The sequence below is a fragment of the Corvus hawaiiensis genome, chromosome 11, assembly GCF_020740725.1.
Source record: "Corvus hawaiiensis isolate bCorHaw1 chromosome 11, bCorHaw1.pri.cur, whole genome shotgun sequence".
NCBI lineage: Eukaryota > Metazoa > Chordata > Aves > Passeriformes > Corvidae > Corvus > Corvus hawaiiensis.
This window is the reverse complement of record NC_063223.1, coordinates 5561141-5577796: the sequence shown is the minus strand read 5'-3', so window position 1 is coordinate 5577796 and position 16656 is coordinate 5561141. Positions and strand designations below refer to the sequence as shown.

The following is a 16656-nucleotide window of genomic DNA, read 5'->3' as shown; positions in this document are numbered from 1 at the left end:
TGTCTTTCATTTTCTCTTTGACATCTAAATTCCCAACTCGCTGGCTGCTGGAGCTCAGCACGTGCTGGAGCCGCCCCAAAGGAGCTGCAGCCATATGGGCTCCACCTGAGCTGGGGTGGGCAACAGGTTTTCTCTGGGGCCAGCTCAACAAGGCACAGTTCCTGGGTTTTCATTCGAGGAGCCAACAAAGCAGCTGTGTCTGGGCAATGGAGGGACAGGAGGAGACCCCTGAATCCTTGAGAAGCACAGAATCCATATCCTGACAGCTGAGGGATGAAGGGGAGCACCCAACATCCTTTTATTCCCACAGCAGCGTCTGTTCACAGCTTGGTCAGAGCAAACAGCGCTCGCTGCTCGAGATTGCCACAGTAAAGGTGTGAGTCCTGAGGCCAGGAAAAGGGTAAAAGTCAGGGGGAGAGGATAAATCACAGCTCAGGACACCCAGTGGGGTGTGGGGAATGAGGAGATGCAGCTCCAGCACCGCTCACTCCGTCTGTGGTTTCCACCCCAACCTGACCAGTGATGCTGCTCTGACGCGTGTCAGGTCCTCGTCAGGCAGAGGGGCAGAAGGAGTGTGGAACTTTCCTCTCTCCATGCCAGATTCACAGCAACTTCTCTGCATTTCAGTCAACTTCTAAAGAGGAAATTGATCTCAAAATTGCACAGGAAAGGGAGGCCTTTGTAGGTCAGAGAGCAGCCTGAGTGTGGCTGGTGCTCAGTGCTTGCTGACGACTGGCTCTAAACCCACCCCTCCCTCAGCCTGTGGATGTTTTTAAGGTATTTTGCCAAATGCCTGATTATCTCTCTGCATTTCCCCTTCTAGAGCTACCTCTGGCAGCTGGCAGCGCAAGTGTGACATCCTTCATCTACCCCCAGCTGCATTTATTGGAGTGCAGCGATGCTCTTCGGATCTACTTCAGGGCTCTCCTAAGTGGCACATTCCTCCTGTGCCTGTTCCCTGAGGATTTCAGGTTGTTCCCTTGCAATCTTCCCCACACAGCTCGGTGTCTGTGTATCGAGGTACGTTAAAATACCTGAAGGGATGTTATTAACTCATATTATTTGTGTTTAAAATATGCAAACCCATTAAGTCAAATTACCTGCTGGCTTCCTGCTGAATTTCGTTTCCAGACCAAATCCTGTTACCTTTGAAAGAGCACAAAAAATGGGTTCTAAATAGCTCTTGGTAGAAAAAAATCAACATTCTAAATAAGGACGTTTCAAACTCTTTAAACCCATCTGTACGCTGCCAGCTTACCTATTGTGCCTTTAATTCAAAAGGAATGCTAAAATGAGTGCAAACACTGGAAATTATGGCTCTCTGTGGAATACTAATCTGTAATATTTGCATATTTCTGACATTTTAAAATTCCCCAGACTCTCATTCCTCCATGCTCCCGTTAGGGCAGTTTTGAGGACGTTCTGCGGTTATGAGTCAGGAATGAGAGCTAAGAGGATCTCATCAGGGTGCTCTGTATGACTTGGAGAGCCTTCTGTAATTTTGGGATTTGTCTGACTAAAATCAGTACTCCATCCCTTAAAATGAAGGGAGGCTGTAAGAACCATTATTCCACCAGGAATGCAACAGGATTTTCTTTAATCATTCTCTTTCTATGTCCTGACTCACACTGCCAGTGAGAAGGGCATTTATCCTACAGCCAGTTCTTAAAACCACACATGGTCAGGATCAGGCTGCTGATGTGCTCAGCTCTTTATAAAACACCTGGACAGGATTGTCTGGATACCATAGGGTGAGAATTTTTGGGACAGCTTGGGACTTGTATTTGAGGCTGGATTTTCCACAGTTTCTTCTGCCTCAGTTGACTAAAATGCTCTTCTCTCTGTGGATCATAGAAAATATGGATTTTCTAAGAAGAATCCAGGTGTATCCTGGGAAGGATCATTCTGCTGCTCACCTGTGAATGTGTTTTGAGGTGTGCTGCTGTAACATGCAGCTAATTTTGGTCCTGGGAACTGTGTTTTGGGGAGAAACCAGAGATACCAGTCATGTTTGGTTCTTAGGTTGACCCTGCTTGGCTGCACTGAAAAATCTTGCCTAAAATCAGCTTCCAAGTGGGAACACAGATTCACACAGATGTAAAACTAAAAGCAAAATGTGCTATTTTGGAACTTGCTCCAACACTAATTCCACAGTGCTGCAAATATCCCTCATTTTACCCATTCATTTCCACTGCAGAATAACCAAGGCCCAGAACTTCTGCTGGGCTTTATCAGCCCTTATCTCCATCACCCTCTTCACTAGCTCAGAAGGATGTGACCGCAAGCAATTAACATTTTGATGCACTTCACCATGCAATTGCCAGCCTTTATTTTCTTCCCATTAAAATCACTGGCTGGGTTTACAGCTGGCTTGGTTTTTAATCTGGTTTTTGCTATTCCTATGGTAATGGAATCCATTCAATTAATGCTGTGTTGGCTGGAGGGGAATACCAATCATTAAGCAATGCCTATTTGCCCTGGCCAGACTTGGAGGGGGAGGTTGCTTTTTGCTCTGTCAGGTGTAAAAGATTTGAAATTTGATGCTGTCAGAACTTAATTTTGTGAGGAATCCAGGTAATTATTGGGTTTCACTTGGCTGTTGGTGTGGGGAACCTCTGTGTTAGGATGCTTGATTCCAAAAGAGACAGCTTGGCTTTGGGTTTGTATTTGGTTGTTTGGGTTTGGGTTTTTTTTTTTTTTGAAGGGATGAGATGTAATATTTTGGAGGTTTGGGGTTGTTTTGTTTGGTGGTGGGGTTTTTTTGTTTCTTTTGGATTTTTGGTGGGGGTTTAGTTCACTTTTGGGGATTTTTTTTTAATTGAATCAACTTTGTTTTGTGCAGCGAAAGAAGCCTGGAGAAAATGTGTTTGCAGCCCTGCATTGAGAGCAGATGAATAGCATGAAAGAATAGAGCAGGAACCAGTGAACCTGAGGTAGACTTGAACTTTCGGGATTTCTTTTGTTGTAGATTTCTTTTCATTACCATGGGAGGCATCTCACTGTTAGCCAATGCTCCTGAACTCACAACAACCACCCTGAGTGGGCTCTGTCACAGCATATCCATAGAATTTGACCAGGATAAGGAATCTTCCTGCCCAAAAGGGAAAGAATCCCAGGAGGGGAGTGCCATCCCTGGGAGATGCCCGATGATGGAGCACAATTATTTGGGAATCACTGAGCATCCTTCACTGACTGCCACCTGACAGATCTTCTCTGGCTGTCCCCACATCCTGTCCCTTTCTTCCCAATCATGTCAAAAAGGATGATGATCATAGCAAATGAATCCCTTTTATCTTTAATAGCTCTATTTTGCAGAGAAAGCGGATGTGGGGGCTCAAATATTGTGGTATTTATTCATTCAAAGGTTGTACTCGATGATCTTGGAGGTCTTTTCCAACCTTAATGATTCCATGATTCTATGAAAACAGTAATGGGATAGATAGGAATAAACATGCCTTGCCTCTTATTTTAAATCATGGTATGATCCACTGTTTGAGTAACCACGTGGAAATAATGGTATTTTGTCCTGGGGAAGAAAAAAGCAACAGACAAACTTACGAAAATTGACAATGTCACATAAAATGCAAAATCAGTTTTGATTTCCAAAGTCCTATTGTAGCAAACCTCTACATGTAATTCACAGCAGTTTCACACTCCCATCACACAACTGGTGTGGGCTTCAGGAGGAAAACACACCAAATGTTTCCTGTTTGCAAATCTCACAAAAATCTGGGGTGATTTTCAGTTTCACCACAAAATAGGAGACCCACACTCCCATGGCCTTGAATTTTGTGGTTGGAATGGTTCATTGCCAGAGGGGGGGAGGGGGGGGAAATAAAAAAGCTGAACAGCCTGTTCAATTAAAATCAATGGAAATTTTCCCAGGGACTTCAGTGAAACTGAACGTGGGCACCAGATCTGTGAGGATGGCTGGAAATGGTCCGTGGAGAATTCCAAGGCAGGCAGCTTTGAACTGGGAATGAAATAAATGGGAAACCAAGTGTAAGTGGCTGCCAGTGGAGCTGTGATAAGGCAATGTGCAAACACTTCCTCTGATAGCCCTGGAATTAGCTGCAATTAAGGGTGATTTTGATGAGGAACACATGGAATTTCCAGTTCATCACAGTGAGCAATGCTTGTGCAAACTGTCTGCAGCACACTGAGTTTCTGCAGGCACTTCCTGAGGTTGGTGTTTGTGTACAAGCCTGTGGAAGTTCCAAACATCCAAAAACTGGAAGAAATTGGGACACATGGGAGTGAAATTTTTTGCCAAATCTGAGTTTAATGACAAACTGGAAAGTGAGGAGGCATCAAAACCTCTGTGAGAAACAGAAGGAAGAAATGTGGAGGGCTGCAGGCTGAAATGTGGGGTGTCGCAAGCCATCACCTCTCTCAGGCGGACGCTGTTTGCAGGGCAACCCCTGAGCTCACCAAGGTCTGTTTTGCTGTTATTTTCAGAATGATGCTCTGGTTCACTTAGTGCAAACATCAAGGATAACAATCAGGTAGATGCTGGAGCATTTACACACACCATAAAGCTGGTACACATTGTAAATATGGTACACACAGTAAATACGGTGCTAAATGAAAATGATTTTCATATTTCTTCTCATTGTCCCTTCACTTTTTCTCTTCCACCTCTGTTATTTTGGGGTAGGTGAGGTGGTGTTTTACCTCACTGCTTTAAAAACTGCTCTGTTTGCATGTTGCTCCTCAGGCAGTGCCTAACTTAGGGGTTAGTGTGGATGCCTTAAGGAATCCACTAAAAGGTAACCTTAATTACTGTTACAGCTGTATGGAAATGTGCCTGCCCCTGGCAATGTAGGGGATGATGCTGAATGGTGACATTGTCCTCCACCTCCGGAATGTAATAACTCTTGATCTTTCCTACTTCAGCACGTGGAGGTGCTGAGCCTGCCTTTGAACGTCCCTACATGTGCTTGCCCTCATAAATTATCCCTGTACAGAGCATCTTCTCAGTGATTTTGCTTTAGGAAAAGGCAAGAAGCACATGTGCTTAATAACAGCTCCAGCCCAGAACGGATCATCAGAGCTGTCCTGGTTTTTAGAAAGCCCTACAGAAAGTAACTGAGCCGTGGCATTTGCAAGTGGAATATGATCTAAATTAAAGCAGGTGAGATACACAGTGTGAGTTAGTCCAGGACTGGCTGGACAGTGCTGCTGGCGGGGCAGGTGAGGGAGAGCAGGGGGAGCTCACCCAGCTGCTGCAACTGATTTCTGCCCTCGAGGTACTTGTCAGGAAATGCTGTCAGCTGGCTGCACTCTGCAACGACAGGATTTGTCTTCATTCTGCCAGATAATGTGCCTGTGTGTGGGCACCTGTGTGCATTTCAAAATGGGATAGAGAGAACTGTATTTTCGCTCACAAGTGATAATTTTGTTCATTGTCAGGGGGTTTTGGATGAAGATTGCAACAAAAATTATGTTGCCTGAGCCCAGACTAAGCCTCTAGACATCAGGTAATTTGGAGCTGGGCTGTGACCACAAGCCAGCCAAGCCTGGGTTTAATGAACCCGCTGGCATCTCTGGATGTCCTGTGGGACCACCAGCTCTTCACTCTCTGCTGCTGAGACAAACATCTTCAGTCTGGTGGTGTTTTTATTGTGTGTGGCTTTTTATTGAGAATATTTGCTGGTTTATAGGTGTGTTTCTTTTTCCTTTGCCTTTCCTACCAATAATAGCCCTTTCCCTTGCTCCTGTTGTGATGGAGGTGAGCCCTGAATAAACAGGGATCGATGCAGAATTCCCTCACCTGTACACTTTACACTGTACACTCCTTCCCTGTACACTTCTGCATGTGGAAAATTTGGATTTTGGTTTAGCATCAGCTGCTGCAGTTCAAACTGCTCCAAAGGTGGGAACACTTATTGCAGTCATGGTCTTGAAGGACTTCACATAACATTGAATTCTGCAAGTGGCAGAAGTGCTGAGGAATTTGGGGTTTGGGTGTGTCACACATGGAAATCTGCACATTTGTAGGGACAGAAGGCTTCATGTGAATGCAGTTATTCTTTAGTAGAACTTAATTTGTGCAGCTGAATCTACCTGGAGTTAGGATATATCTGAGAGCCGTATCCATGCTAGGCAGGTGTTTCAGCAAGGTTTTGTATTTCAGACAGCCCTTACATAAAAATGATGAGTTAATAGCATTACCAGAATTTCATGCCTTCATGCCCACGATTTTATCTACAATTTATGGTGTGATCCAAACCCTGCAGCTGCTATGGGGAGAAAACTTTTGTTCCTACCTTAGCAATTGCTCAGCACTTCCCTTTTGTAACTCAGCAGGGTGAAAATCCCTGGGGGAAGATTCCTTTATAAAGCACTGGAGAGCAGCGTGGTCCCTTTGGTTCCCCTCTGCAGGAAGGGAAGCAGGACCCCACATCTGCAGGGTTTTTTTGGTGTTTTTGTAACGCCCTTCCAACAAGACAAGGTGGAGGGTCCTCAGTGAAGATATTCAGGAGCATTGCAACAAAATGCCTTTCAGGGATGTGTAATGAGGGGCTTGATCCCACTGCTTTGGCTCTGAGGTTACTCAAGTGAGTAAGAGCTTTGAGCTCTTGCTTTTCAGTGGCAATGTAATTGTACGTGAGTTTTGGCAGGAGATCAGTGGAGTGACAATCAAAACAGGAACAATATTCCTACACTGGAAATATCTTGGTAATAATAATTAAAAAAATCTCTCAAAACAGAAAAGTAATAAATGGGTGACGCCCTGAAATTATAAAAACCAGACATTTTTTTGACAAATCTCTTCACCTAAGTCATGCAAGGTAGAGAGATATTCCGCAAGAGTGTTTGTCGAAAAACTGGTTTTTTAGGAAATGTGGGTTGTCTTTCGAAAACAATCTTTTCAAAGTGTCTGAGATGAGGTCACCCATTAAATTTGGCAAGCTGGCACCATAATTTCAATGCACTCCATGAACACCTTGCTCCTCAGAGATGCATCACTCACTCTTCCAGCCACAGCTTCTCTGGGCACCCTGTGCCAGGGCCTCCCCACCCTCACAGGGAACAATTCCTTCCCAATATCCCATCTAACCCTACTTCTAAAAACTTATGCCTTTCCTTTTCCACTGGGGACATTGTATAGGGTCCTGTTCAGAGCCAGAGTTCCCTGAAATGAATTTTACAGACAAAGAGCTGGGTCTCTCCTGAAGAAGAAGCTGAGCCTTCCTCGGAGAGGGAGCACATTGCAGGGGTTTCTTACACTTCCTTTGCTCCCTGTGAAAAGTCACCATTTTCTTCAAAGTTGCTGAGAAATTTATGGCCAAACCACCCAAATCCCAAACATCTGATGGTGTGGGGATGAGACCAGGCTGAGTGTGTGCAGTGGGAAATCCCAGCACTGCACTCAGTCACACTTCACCAGTGCAATACTTTGGGTTTCTTTAGCATGAGATTAATAAGAAATACTTCCAGAGAAGGAAAATCAGCTGGTTCACAAAGCCCCAGCGCTTGGCACCCCAACAATTTGTACTGATAGCTCCAGGCTAGCTATACTTTTTCTTGACAATTTCTGCTGCTCAGCCCAAACTAGGAGATATAATTTGTCTGTTGATTCATGGACAGAATGAAAAGTTGGTTTCCAACTGGCTCTCAGAACTCCACAGAAGGACTCTTGCTGTGGTCTGGTGCAATGTTGTTCTTTTATCATCAGATTTGAGCCCTAAAACTCGTCATTATAAGAGGCATTGCTTGAATTCCATTCTCAATGTTATTTATTGTTATTTCTAAAGCTATTATTTGGTGCATAACATTATTCTGTAGCCAGTGAGCGGGTCTGAACATGAAAATGTTAACATGCAAATTGCTGCTATCTGGCACTGAATATGTATGTTTGAAACCAAACTCTGCTACTTGTGAATAATCATTACTCTTAGCTCTAAAATCTCCAACAGTTTAAAAGACAAAGTTCATTAAGTTAATTACAATTTCTGGATGGCAAATCATCTTGTTGGCAGAGTCACTCTCTATGGGAAAGCAGAAAAGCTGCAATGTAATCAGATGCTGCTGCAGAAAGTGGTTTAAAAAGGCAAAATGATTGAAATTAGTGAATTTTTAAACTCAGGGCAAAGGCAGTGTGTGCCAATCCCAGGTTCTCGGTGTCTTTCCTTTTGTCAAACAATTGATTTTTGTGTATTGTTTTTAAGTTGGCTGCTACAATGGGTAATTCATCATCACTGGGAGATAGAAACTCAAGCAGTCTCCAAAAATAATTGAATTTTTCAGAAATTCTCTAAGGGGGTGAAAAATCCATAAGAGCCATTAAATTCTGCTCTTTGTAGAAGGAATATGAAATATTACAATTGTGTTCAAGAAGAAAAAAAAAACCCTCTTTAATTCCAGTTGCTGAATCTAGCAGGAATAATTTGGTGTTTTGTTATGCTGCTCTACAGTTTCAATGGAATTTGAATGGAAAAATGTGATAACACATATCAAAAGATGTCATTTATAAGGGGAGAGAGAAAGCTGCTTAGGAATTCCAGACCGGCAAATGCAGGAGATTACAGCCTTGATCTGGAGCTCTGCTGGGATGTGCACATGAATTGGTGCTCCATAAACGAGGAAGCGTTTGGTGCCTGCCCTACTCTGGCATTTCTGTGGGATCTTCACTTTTAGAACATCTCCAGATCTCCTTTTAGCTCTGCCTGCCCTGCTGTGCTTCCCAGGATTCACTGTGCAACTTCTGGCCATGGGAAGAAGAAATATCCACCTTGGAAAACCCGTCTGCTCTTGGCAACATCACGGTGCAGGAATGGCACCAGGAGCAAGAGTAGGATCCAGTTTTGAGCTCTTTATCAAGGAGATATCAAGAAGGTTTTCAAAGCATATGAGGGAATTAAGACAGCTTCTCCAAGGCACTTTGTTGCTTTTCTGGTAGCTGTAGGATTTGAGTTGCCCATCATCTTCAAAAATGGATCAACATTTTTTACAATTCTGGTGTTTATCAGTAAGACTTGAGGTCTAGAGGTCGTACACTGAATGTTTGCTATGCAGGAGACATATCACAAATATCTGTGCTTATAAAGGGCTCACAAAGATTAGGGAAAGGATCCATGTTTTTCAGAATGGACTCACACTGGCAGGGGTTAAATGGGAAAGGAAGCAGATATTGAGGAGTAAATAGAGCTGTGATAATTTATTGCAAGCTGTTTTTTCTATATACATAATAGCATGCTGCAAAGCAATAGATCATGGGAGATGAAGCCATAGCATGACAAGATGGATCATTTAAGATATTAAATGATGCTTTGCTGTGTACTGCTGTTATCCAAAGTCTATTAAAAAAGTATCGGACAGGGTATTTTTTCCCATCACTCTCGTGTGCTTGGACCTGGCTTAGTAAATCCACTGCATCATCAGCTCCTGCCTGAGTTCGGCCTTTAGAAGAGCTTGCAGTTCTGAAACTGCTTCATTGGAAATTGTCCTTTTAATGGTGTGTATTAGTGACAAAATCACTTGGGAACAAAGGGAAGAAGTGCCCATGCTCTGTTACAGGATCCATACCCGGATCCAGCGGGGAAAATGGTGTTGTTTGAGTTTAGGTACAAAGATATGATTTTGTCTTGGCTCTTGAGATGCTTCCTCTGGCTGCTGGGGAGGTTTGTTTTCTCTCAAAGGGGGTGGAAACCCCAAACTGTGTGTGGGGCATGGTGGGGACATGACGCAGGAGCCCTGCTGGGGGGTTTGCCCCAACTGAAGGACAAGCAGTTCCTTTTGAAGTCCTCTGACGAAGCTCCAGGCTTAGATCTCAGTGTGAACACATCTTTAAGGCAATCCAGAATCCCAGAATGGGTTGGGTTGGAAGGGATGTTAAATCCCATCCCATTCCACCCCTGCCATGGGCAGGGACACCTTCCACTATCCCAGGCTGCTCCAAGCCCAATCCAACCTGGCCTTGGACATTTCCATGGATGCAGCCAGAATATGCCAGAATATTTATTTTAACTTAAACCCAGACTTATTTCTGTGGTAGCCAAGAAAATATTCACTGAGTCTGATGTTATCTGTCACATTTTATCTGAACCTGTCCCTAACACTGACTCCCAATTCTGCTTTGAGCGACTGTCACAAAGGAAGGGTCACTGAGTTGCCATCCTCGTTACCCTCCTTGGAGCAAGGGAAGAGTGACTGCCAGGAATACCCTTGGCTTTATGAAGTGGAAACATCTTTATTCACAAAGGGCAGCGGGATCATAAATTTGAGGCAGGGTTGATGGGGAGCTGGGTTATAACCCGAGGGGAGAAAGCACCGCTCACTTCCAGCCATCCAACACCCAGCTGAGCTTGGCTCTAAGACAGTGAAGCTTTGCTCTTAATTAAAGCTAGGAGCTCTTATTTTTTGGCTTTTCCCAATTTTTTTCAAGGACTCTCTTGCACTTTCTTCTCCTGCTTCTTGTGTCCTGTGGCATTTTGTGTTTCTGAGGCGCATTATGAGAGGTGGGATTGTCTTCCACTGAAGAATTAACTACTAGCCAGTGTTGAAAGAAGGATATAGGATTTCATGGACCAGCGGGCTAATACGATGTGAAATCCTATTTTCCTATCATCCAAGTGTCTACAGAATTCCAAGTTAATGTACTTTATATTACATGGCTGCCACCTGTTTATATTATCAGTAGTTTGAATATTTAAGCATGACACACTCCATTTCCTACCAATTTGTCTGTATTTCCAGAATGGATTCTCCCAGTGTTTCCACAGTTAATTTTTTCTCTCCTTTTTCTCCCCAGAATGAGTACTGTGGCCTAGCATGACTACATTTAAATTTTCATTAAAAAATTATATAGTTCACAGCACAGATTTAATTGATCACACCCTTACCTGGTGTAAATCAACCCAGCAGCATTAATTCTAACAAGACTTCTCACCAGCTGAGGATCTGCTCCTGTGGATTTTTGTGTTCTGGGGAAGAGCAAATCTTCAAAAACCATCTTTGAAGATGGCTCCCTTTTAGTTGAAAATCGCATTTTGCCATCATATGCACATTTGGGGAACATCATAAATCTCACATAAACAGCCCCTGGTTCTGGTGCATACATTTAAATATCTGATGATCCCAGGGCCCGTGGAGCACAGCCGGGTGGGTGGGTGGGTGCGAACACCCCGACTCGCACGGGGTCGTTGGATCATTCCCGCATCTGGACTAATAAATGGCAACTGCAGTTAATGGAGAACAATGAATCTTGGAACAAAGGGGAAAAATAGCGCATCTGCTGAAGGAAAGATGTGCCGAATACTGATTAGGAAAGAGATCTGGGAGTTGTTGGGGAAAATCTCTAAAGCATTCAGCTTAATGTGCAACTGCAGAGAAAAGGGCAAGCAGAATGCTGCCTTGTAGTGCTGGGGGAAGGCAATATAAATCAAAGCAGCTGCCTTTGTTTCCATCAGGCATTGTTTTGACATCACCCAAAGAACTGAACTTTATTTGCTATTGGCCACTCTGGCTTCAGAAGAATGTATTTCTTACTGGAGGGGATTTGCTGTGCACTAAAGTAAATTACCATCTTCTGCATTTTAAGATAACACAGAGGAAGAAACAGAACAAAAATCAGCTCATTAAGAAGTAAAGCGACCACTCTGATTGGGGCAATTGTTGTCAGAGAAGAGCAGTCTACAACTTGACCTGAGGTTCAGTTTCAGGAAAAAGAGAGGATGTGGAAATATTACCTAAAACATGGTTAATTCCGATTGAGAAATAAGTGTTTTGTTGAAAATCTCATTTTGTGCAACTCTAAAATGATGTGAGTTATCGCTACAAGGACAGCAAACGATAGAGGAAAATGTAACTGCTGGGGAATGAAAAGCCCAGAATAATGAGCTCAGTGCTCTTATCTGCTTACCAGCATTTGGATTTTGTCGTGTTTTAATTTTACAAGATTCCTAGACCAAAGGAGGGACGATGCTTCACCCAAAACTTACAGCAGGACCTGCTGCAGCTTTTGGGGGCTGTTCTCTCAGCATCGCCATCGCAGTTCCTTGCATAGAGAAGTTGTTGATTCAGCCATAAATAATCCCTGCTGGTTGGAAACCTGGAGTGCAAAATTCCAGCTCAAATTCAGCCACAGGGGTTGTAAATGAGACATAAAGGAGGTGTTTTAAACAACAAGAATTTGCCCCTTCAGTTCACGCATTCAGTGGGGATATGGGAACCTAACACATTTTGTTATGGCCTCGAGTTCCACCAGGGGAAATTTGGGTTGGATATTAGGAAAAAATTTCTTCACTTAAAGGGCGGCCAGGCATCAAAACAGGCTGCCAAGGAAGTGGTGGAATGACCATCCCTGGAGGAATTTAACAGATGTGTGGATGTGGCACTTGGGGACAGGGGTCAGTGGTGGTCTGGGCAGTGCTGGGGGAATGGTTGGACTCGATGATCTTAAAGGGCTTTTCCAGCTTTAATGATTCCTTGATTTTTACTGGATTGGAAAAAAGATCTAGAACATGTATCTTCTTTTCTTCTTTACACACTTTGAACTCCAAGTCCCTCCCATGGGCTTGTTAAAAATCACTCTGCTGTCTCCAAAACCTTCTCCATACAAAGAAAACTAAAGTCACAGCAGGAACAACAGCTCTGAGCACCCTGTGTGGTTGTGCTGTGTCTGCAGTGGAGCTGTGACAGCTGCCCTGACATGTGCTCCCTCATCCCTGGGCAACTTTTCACACAATCCCAGAATCACTGAGGTTGGAAAAGCCCTCCAGGACCATCGAGTCCACACTCTGCCTGATCCACACATTGAGGACTGAGAGTCACCTCCAGCCCTTCCTTGGACACCTCCAGGGATGGGCACTCCACACCTCCCTGGGCAGCCCCTGCCAAGGCCTGAGCTCCCTTTCCACGGAGAAATTCCTGCTGATGCCCACCCTGAGCCTCCCCTGGCCCAGCCTGAGGCCGTTCCCTCTCCTCCTGTCCCTGTTCCCTGCGAGCAGAGCCCGACCCCCCCCGGCTGCCCCCTCCTGTCAGGGACTTGTGCAGGGCCACAAGGTCCCCCTGGAGCCTCCTTTTCCCATTTTCCATTTCTATCCAGCCCCTCAGAACAAAACCTCAAAACCTCTCAGAACAGCTCAGTATCACCAACAGGGCACTTCTCACCTTCCTGTCCATCCATCCCCTGTCTCAATTTCTGACTCTGATGTATTATTTTTCAGAATTATTCCAACTGAAGTCAAACAACGAGAATAAATTAGAGGAGAGTGGTGAGCTGAACAGTTTTCACTTTAACAGTATTTTAATAATCAGCAAAGTCACCCATGTATAGTAATGATAAATTGCTTTGCTACAGGCAAATATAAACTTTACAAGTATAATAAATATTTCTGCTTGGCCAAGAAAACTGAAATACTGGAAACTGTTTAAATATGTGCATCAAAATGAATGAAGATGAAAAACTGGGGAATATTTTAAAAATAGCTTAAGTTTTTTTGTAAATTAAATCTCAACCTCTCTTTACGGAAACAGGGATTTGGGTCACTGTTGTGTTTATGGTTGAGATGAAATCAAGGAGATTTTGGTATCACATAGGTACACAACTTAGATTTATTTCTTTTCATGTTGCTGTTATTGAGGTGGGATTAAAAGATCCAGGGTTATTTAAAAGAAATATGTCAATTTCAGATTTTTCAGCTGGAGATTTGCTTGTGGCGCAATAGGTTGTTGAGTCAATAAAACCCACTTTTTTTTTATAGGAGAGCTCTTTTTTTTTTTTTTTTGAGAATTACAGATGTGATCCATATCAAATACAGTATTTATTAGAGACAGAATGAGATTTTCATAACAGCCCTGCAAAATTAGCTGTTAGAAGTTCTCCCTTCCCATCAGCAGCCAAGGGATGAGGGAACTTAATATTGAGGTACCAAGAATAGCCTGGTGTGAGAACACAGGTGACAAACCCAGAAAACGGTAATAATTAACGGTAATAATAAATGGTAAGGAATTAATGGTAACAACTTCATTAGGTTCTTTAGTCCCATTTAGAGTTGGCTGGAAGTTAACAGGGAGAAAAGGAAGAGCTTTGCCCCACTTGAAAATTGGGATTCCGAGCTGGCTTCCAGCTTTGTTGTCAGTGCTTGTGACAGCAGCCTCTCACTCATTCTGTAGAGGACATTTGCCAGCTTATTCAATTTTCTTTCCAAAGTTATTACATTTCTCTCCTGCTAAGAAACATCTAACTTCAGTCAGAGCATCCAGCTGCAACAGCCTGGTTTTCATCTGTCTCTTTTCCCCCTGGATATTGTCAGTCACTTCCATCTCAGCAGCCCTTTATATCAGGCACATTTCATCCAGGCTTTCCCAATATTTTAAAGAGAGGTGCAGTTTTTTGTATGACTTTAGAATAAATGCCAGGGCGTTCTTGCATCTCCCTGTGTACATTTCCAACATGTTTTTCTTTTCACTGACTTGTATTGATATTTTTCCCGTGCATCTTTTGTTTTGCTTTGTTGGTAGAAGTGGTGGATGGGGAAAAAAGCTTTCCAGTTTCTGCTTCTGTTTTTATTTCTTCATCACCTTTTCCCTTCTTTCTCTTTGCTTCCCGGCTCTGTCTCCACAGGAGTGACAAGGCACCACTGAGGGTTGATGTCACCAGTATTTGCACTTCCTCTGCGAGGGACAAATGTCAGGGAAACAGGTGCAGAATAATCTTCTGCCAACACCATAATCCCCATTGTGAAAGATGTTTGCAAGGTCAAATTATAACAAAAGATTTGTGTATTTTCCAAATCTGGCCCTGGAGAAGAGTGGCATCTTTTTTAGCTTATCCTTAGGACAAGGAGAGCTGGAAATCTGAAGTCGACCTTTTGATCTCAACTGTAAGTTTGAAAAAAGTCTTCCTGATTGTCTCCTCCAATTTTGTTTTTTATTTCCTTCTGTATTCTTTGATGTATGACTCCTGGGAGTGCAATTCCTGTCAGGAACAAGCAGCATTCTGTCTTTGCATCAAATAAAGGGAGGATGCTGTGCTGCTGGAGGGTTTTGGGCACCATTCTGGTCCACTGCCCTCTTCTCCTGACTTTTCAACTCTGCTGAATAATTTCACTCAATTCTGATTTGTGTAATCGCTGAGGACAAAAATCATTCTCTGAGACACAGCAGCTCTCTAATTCCTGTGTGGCTGCTCTGTGGGTTTATAGCAGATAAGGCACTCAGAGCTGGGAGGATAAAAACGAGAGCAGGTTTGTGTGCTGGGGTCAGAGCTGGGAGCACGGGCTGACCCCTTTCCACGGCCCTTTTGGGGAGCCAGGGCTCAAATTGTAACTCAAATTGACTTCAGGGCAAGAAGGACCACACTCAGGAGCCCAATATCTAAATAAAGATGATTAAAGGGAGCACTGCAAACCCTCCCTCATTTTGTAAGAGTGCACACAGACTCGAAGCCTGATTGCCAGGGATGCTCAAGAGGTACTCAGAGCACTATAAACTTGTCTGTGCATGTCACTGATGCTCTTGGGATCAAACCAGCTCCTGGTTCCTCCCTGGAGGTGGCTGCAGAGTGAGCCAGGAGGTCCTGCCCAGTGTGGGGCAGTTTTGGTGACCTGCTCCTGCTCCTTCCACCCAGAGTGGTCACAGTTCCCTCCTGCTCACGCCTTTGAGATGTGCAGGGAACCTCACTGCCCATCCTTAGGGGAATTTTGGTTTGGTACTGATTTGTGATGTGTGATTTACTAAGAACACAAAATTTCTGTCAGGAACAGGAAATGAGTTTATGAAGTTCTTACTTCATAAAACATAAGGATCTCTTTATTTTTTCTTAGACAAGAAGGAATCTATGGATCCACTGCTCAGGAGGGAGGTGGGTCATACTCTGCTCTCTCTAGAAAGACCTCTGATGAGTTTTCCAATCGTTTTTCTGCTTGAAACCCCCTTTTTATTGCTCTTGCTGCCATAACTAGTGCTGGTATTCCTGCTGGGCACAGCACAAGCCTTTCCTGATGAGGCAGCAAGAGATTCCCAGCAGAAGGAATTCATGAGCACCACTCATGTTGGGAACACCTTGTGTCCCTTGTCTGTTTGCACAGGAGAATGGTGCAGGCAGTGGGGAGTAATTAGGATTGATTCCTGCTGTCTCGGTGGTACACATGGATTCTCCTATAATTGAGAGAGATTCCACTGATGGAATTGAGCTGATTAGGCTGAACAAAGTAATGTTGCATCCACATGCATCCTGCCTCCATGTAATTAGATTTGTTGGTCTTCCAAGAACAACCGGGAGCGGAACACTGGGAACTAAAGGATTCTGGTCATATTTAGGAGCACACAGGTCCTTCTCCAAGGTACTTCTGGTCTAAAAGGAAAATTAAAAGGTGAGAACAGCAAGAGAGAAAGAAGGAGGCAAAGTATTTTCCTGATATCACAGGAAACCATCACAGGATGGTTGCTGTACTGGGTAGAATGGAAATGTCTCTGCTGCTGCATTTTTCTCGCGGTGTTACATTCAAAGGCCTTAAGCCACTCTAGTACAGGCACCTTTTAATTTATTTTTTTTTTAAGTCTCTCTGCCTTTAAAAGCAAAACTAAATCTACTGGCTTGTAAAGGGGGAATGAAAGGATGGCAAACACCCGAGCAGGTGCCTCCATCCCTGCATGATGTCACCTTGCTTTGAAAATCAGCAAATTGTCAGTGCATCCATAGAGGAA

At 43.8% G+C, this 16656-nt stretch overlaps 1 long non-coding RNA gene across 1 annotated transcript; it reads left to right on the top strand.

Annotated features, from left to right (window-relative positions):
* The first annotated feature begins 951 nt into the window (after positions 1 to 951).
* Positions 952 to 4060, top strand: LOC125331411. The gene is made up of 3 exons (XR_007206048.1): positions 952 to 1020; positions 2843 to 2933; positions 3886 to 4060. It is a non-coding gene; the product is annotated as an uncharacterized LOC125331411 (long non-coding RNA).
* Positions 4061 to 16656: the final 12596 nt, after the last annotated feature.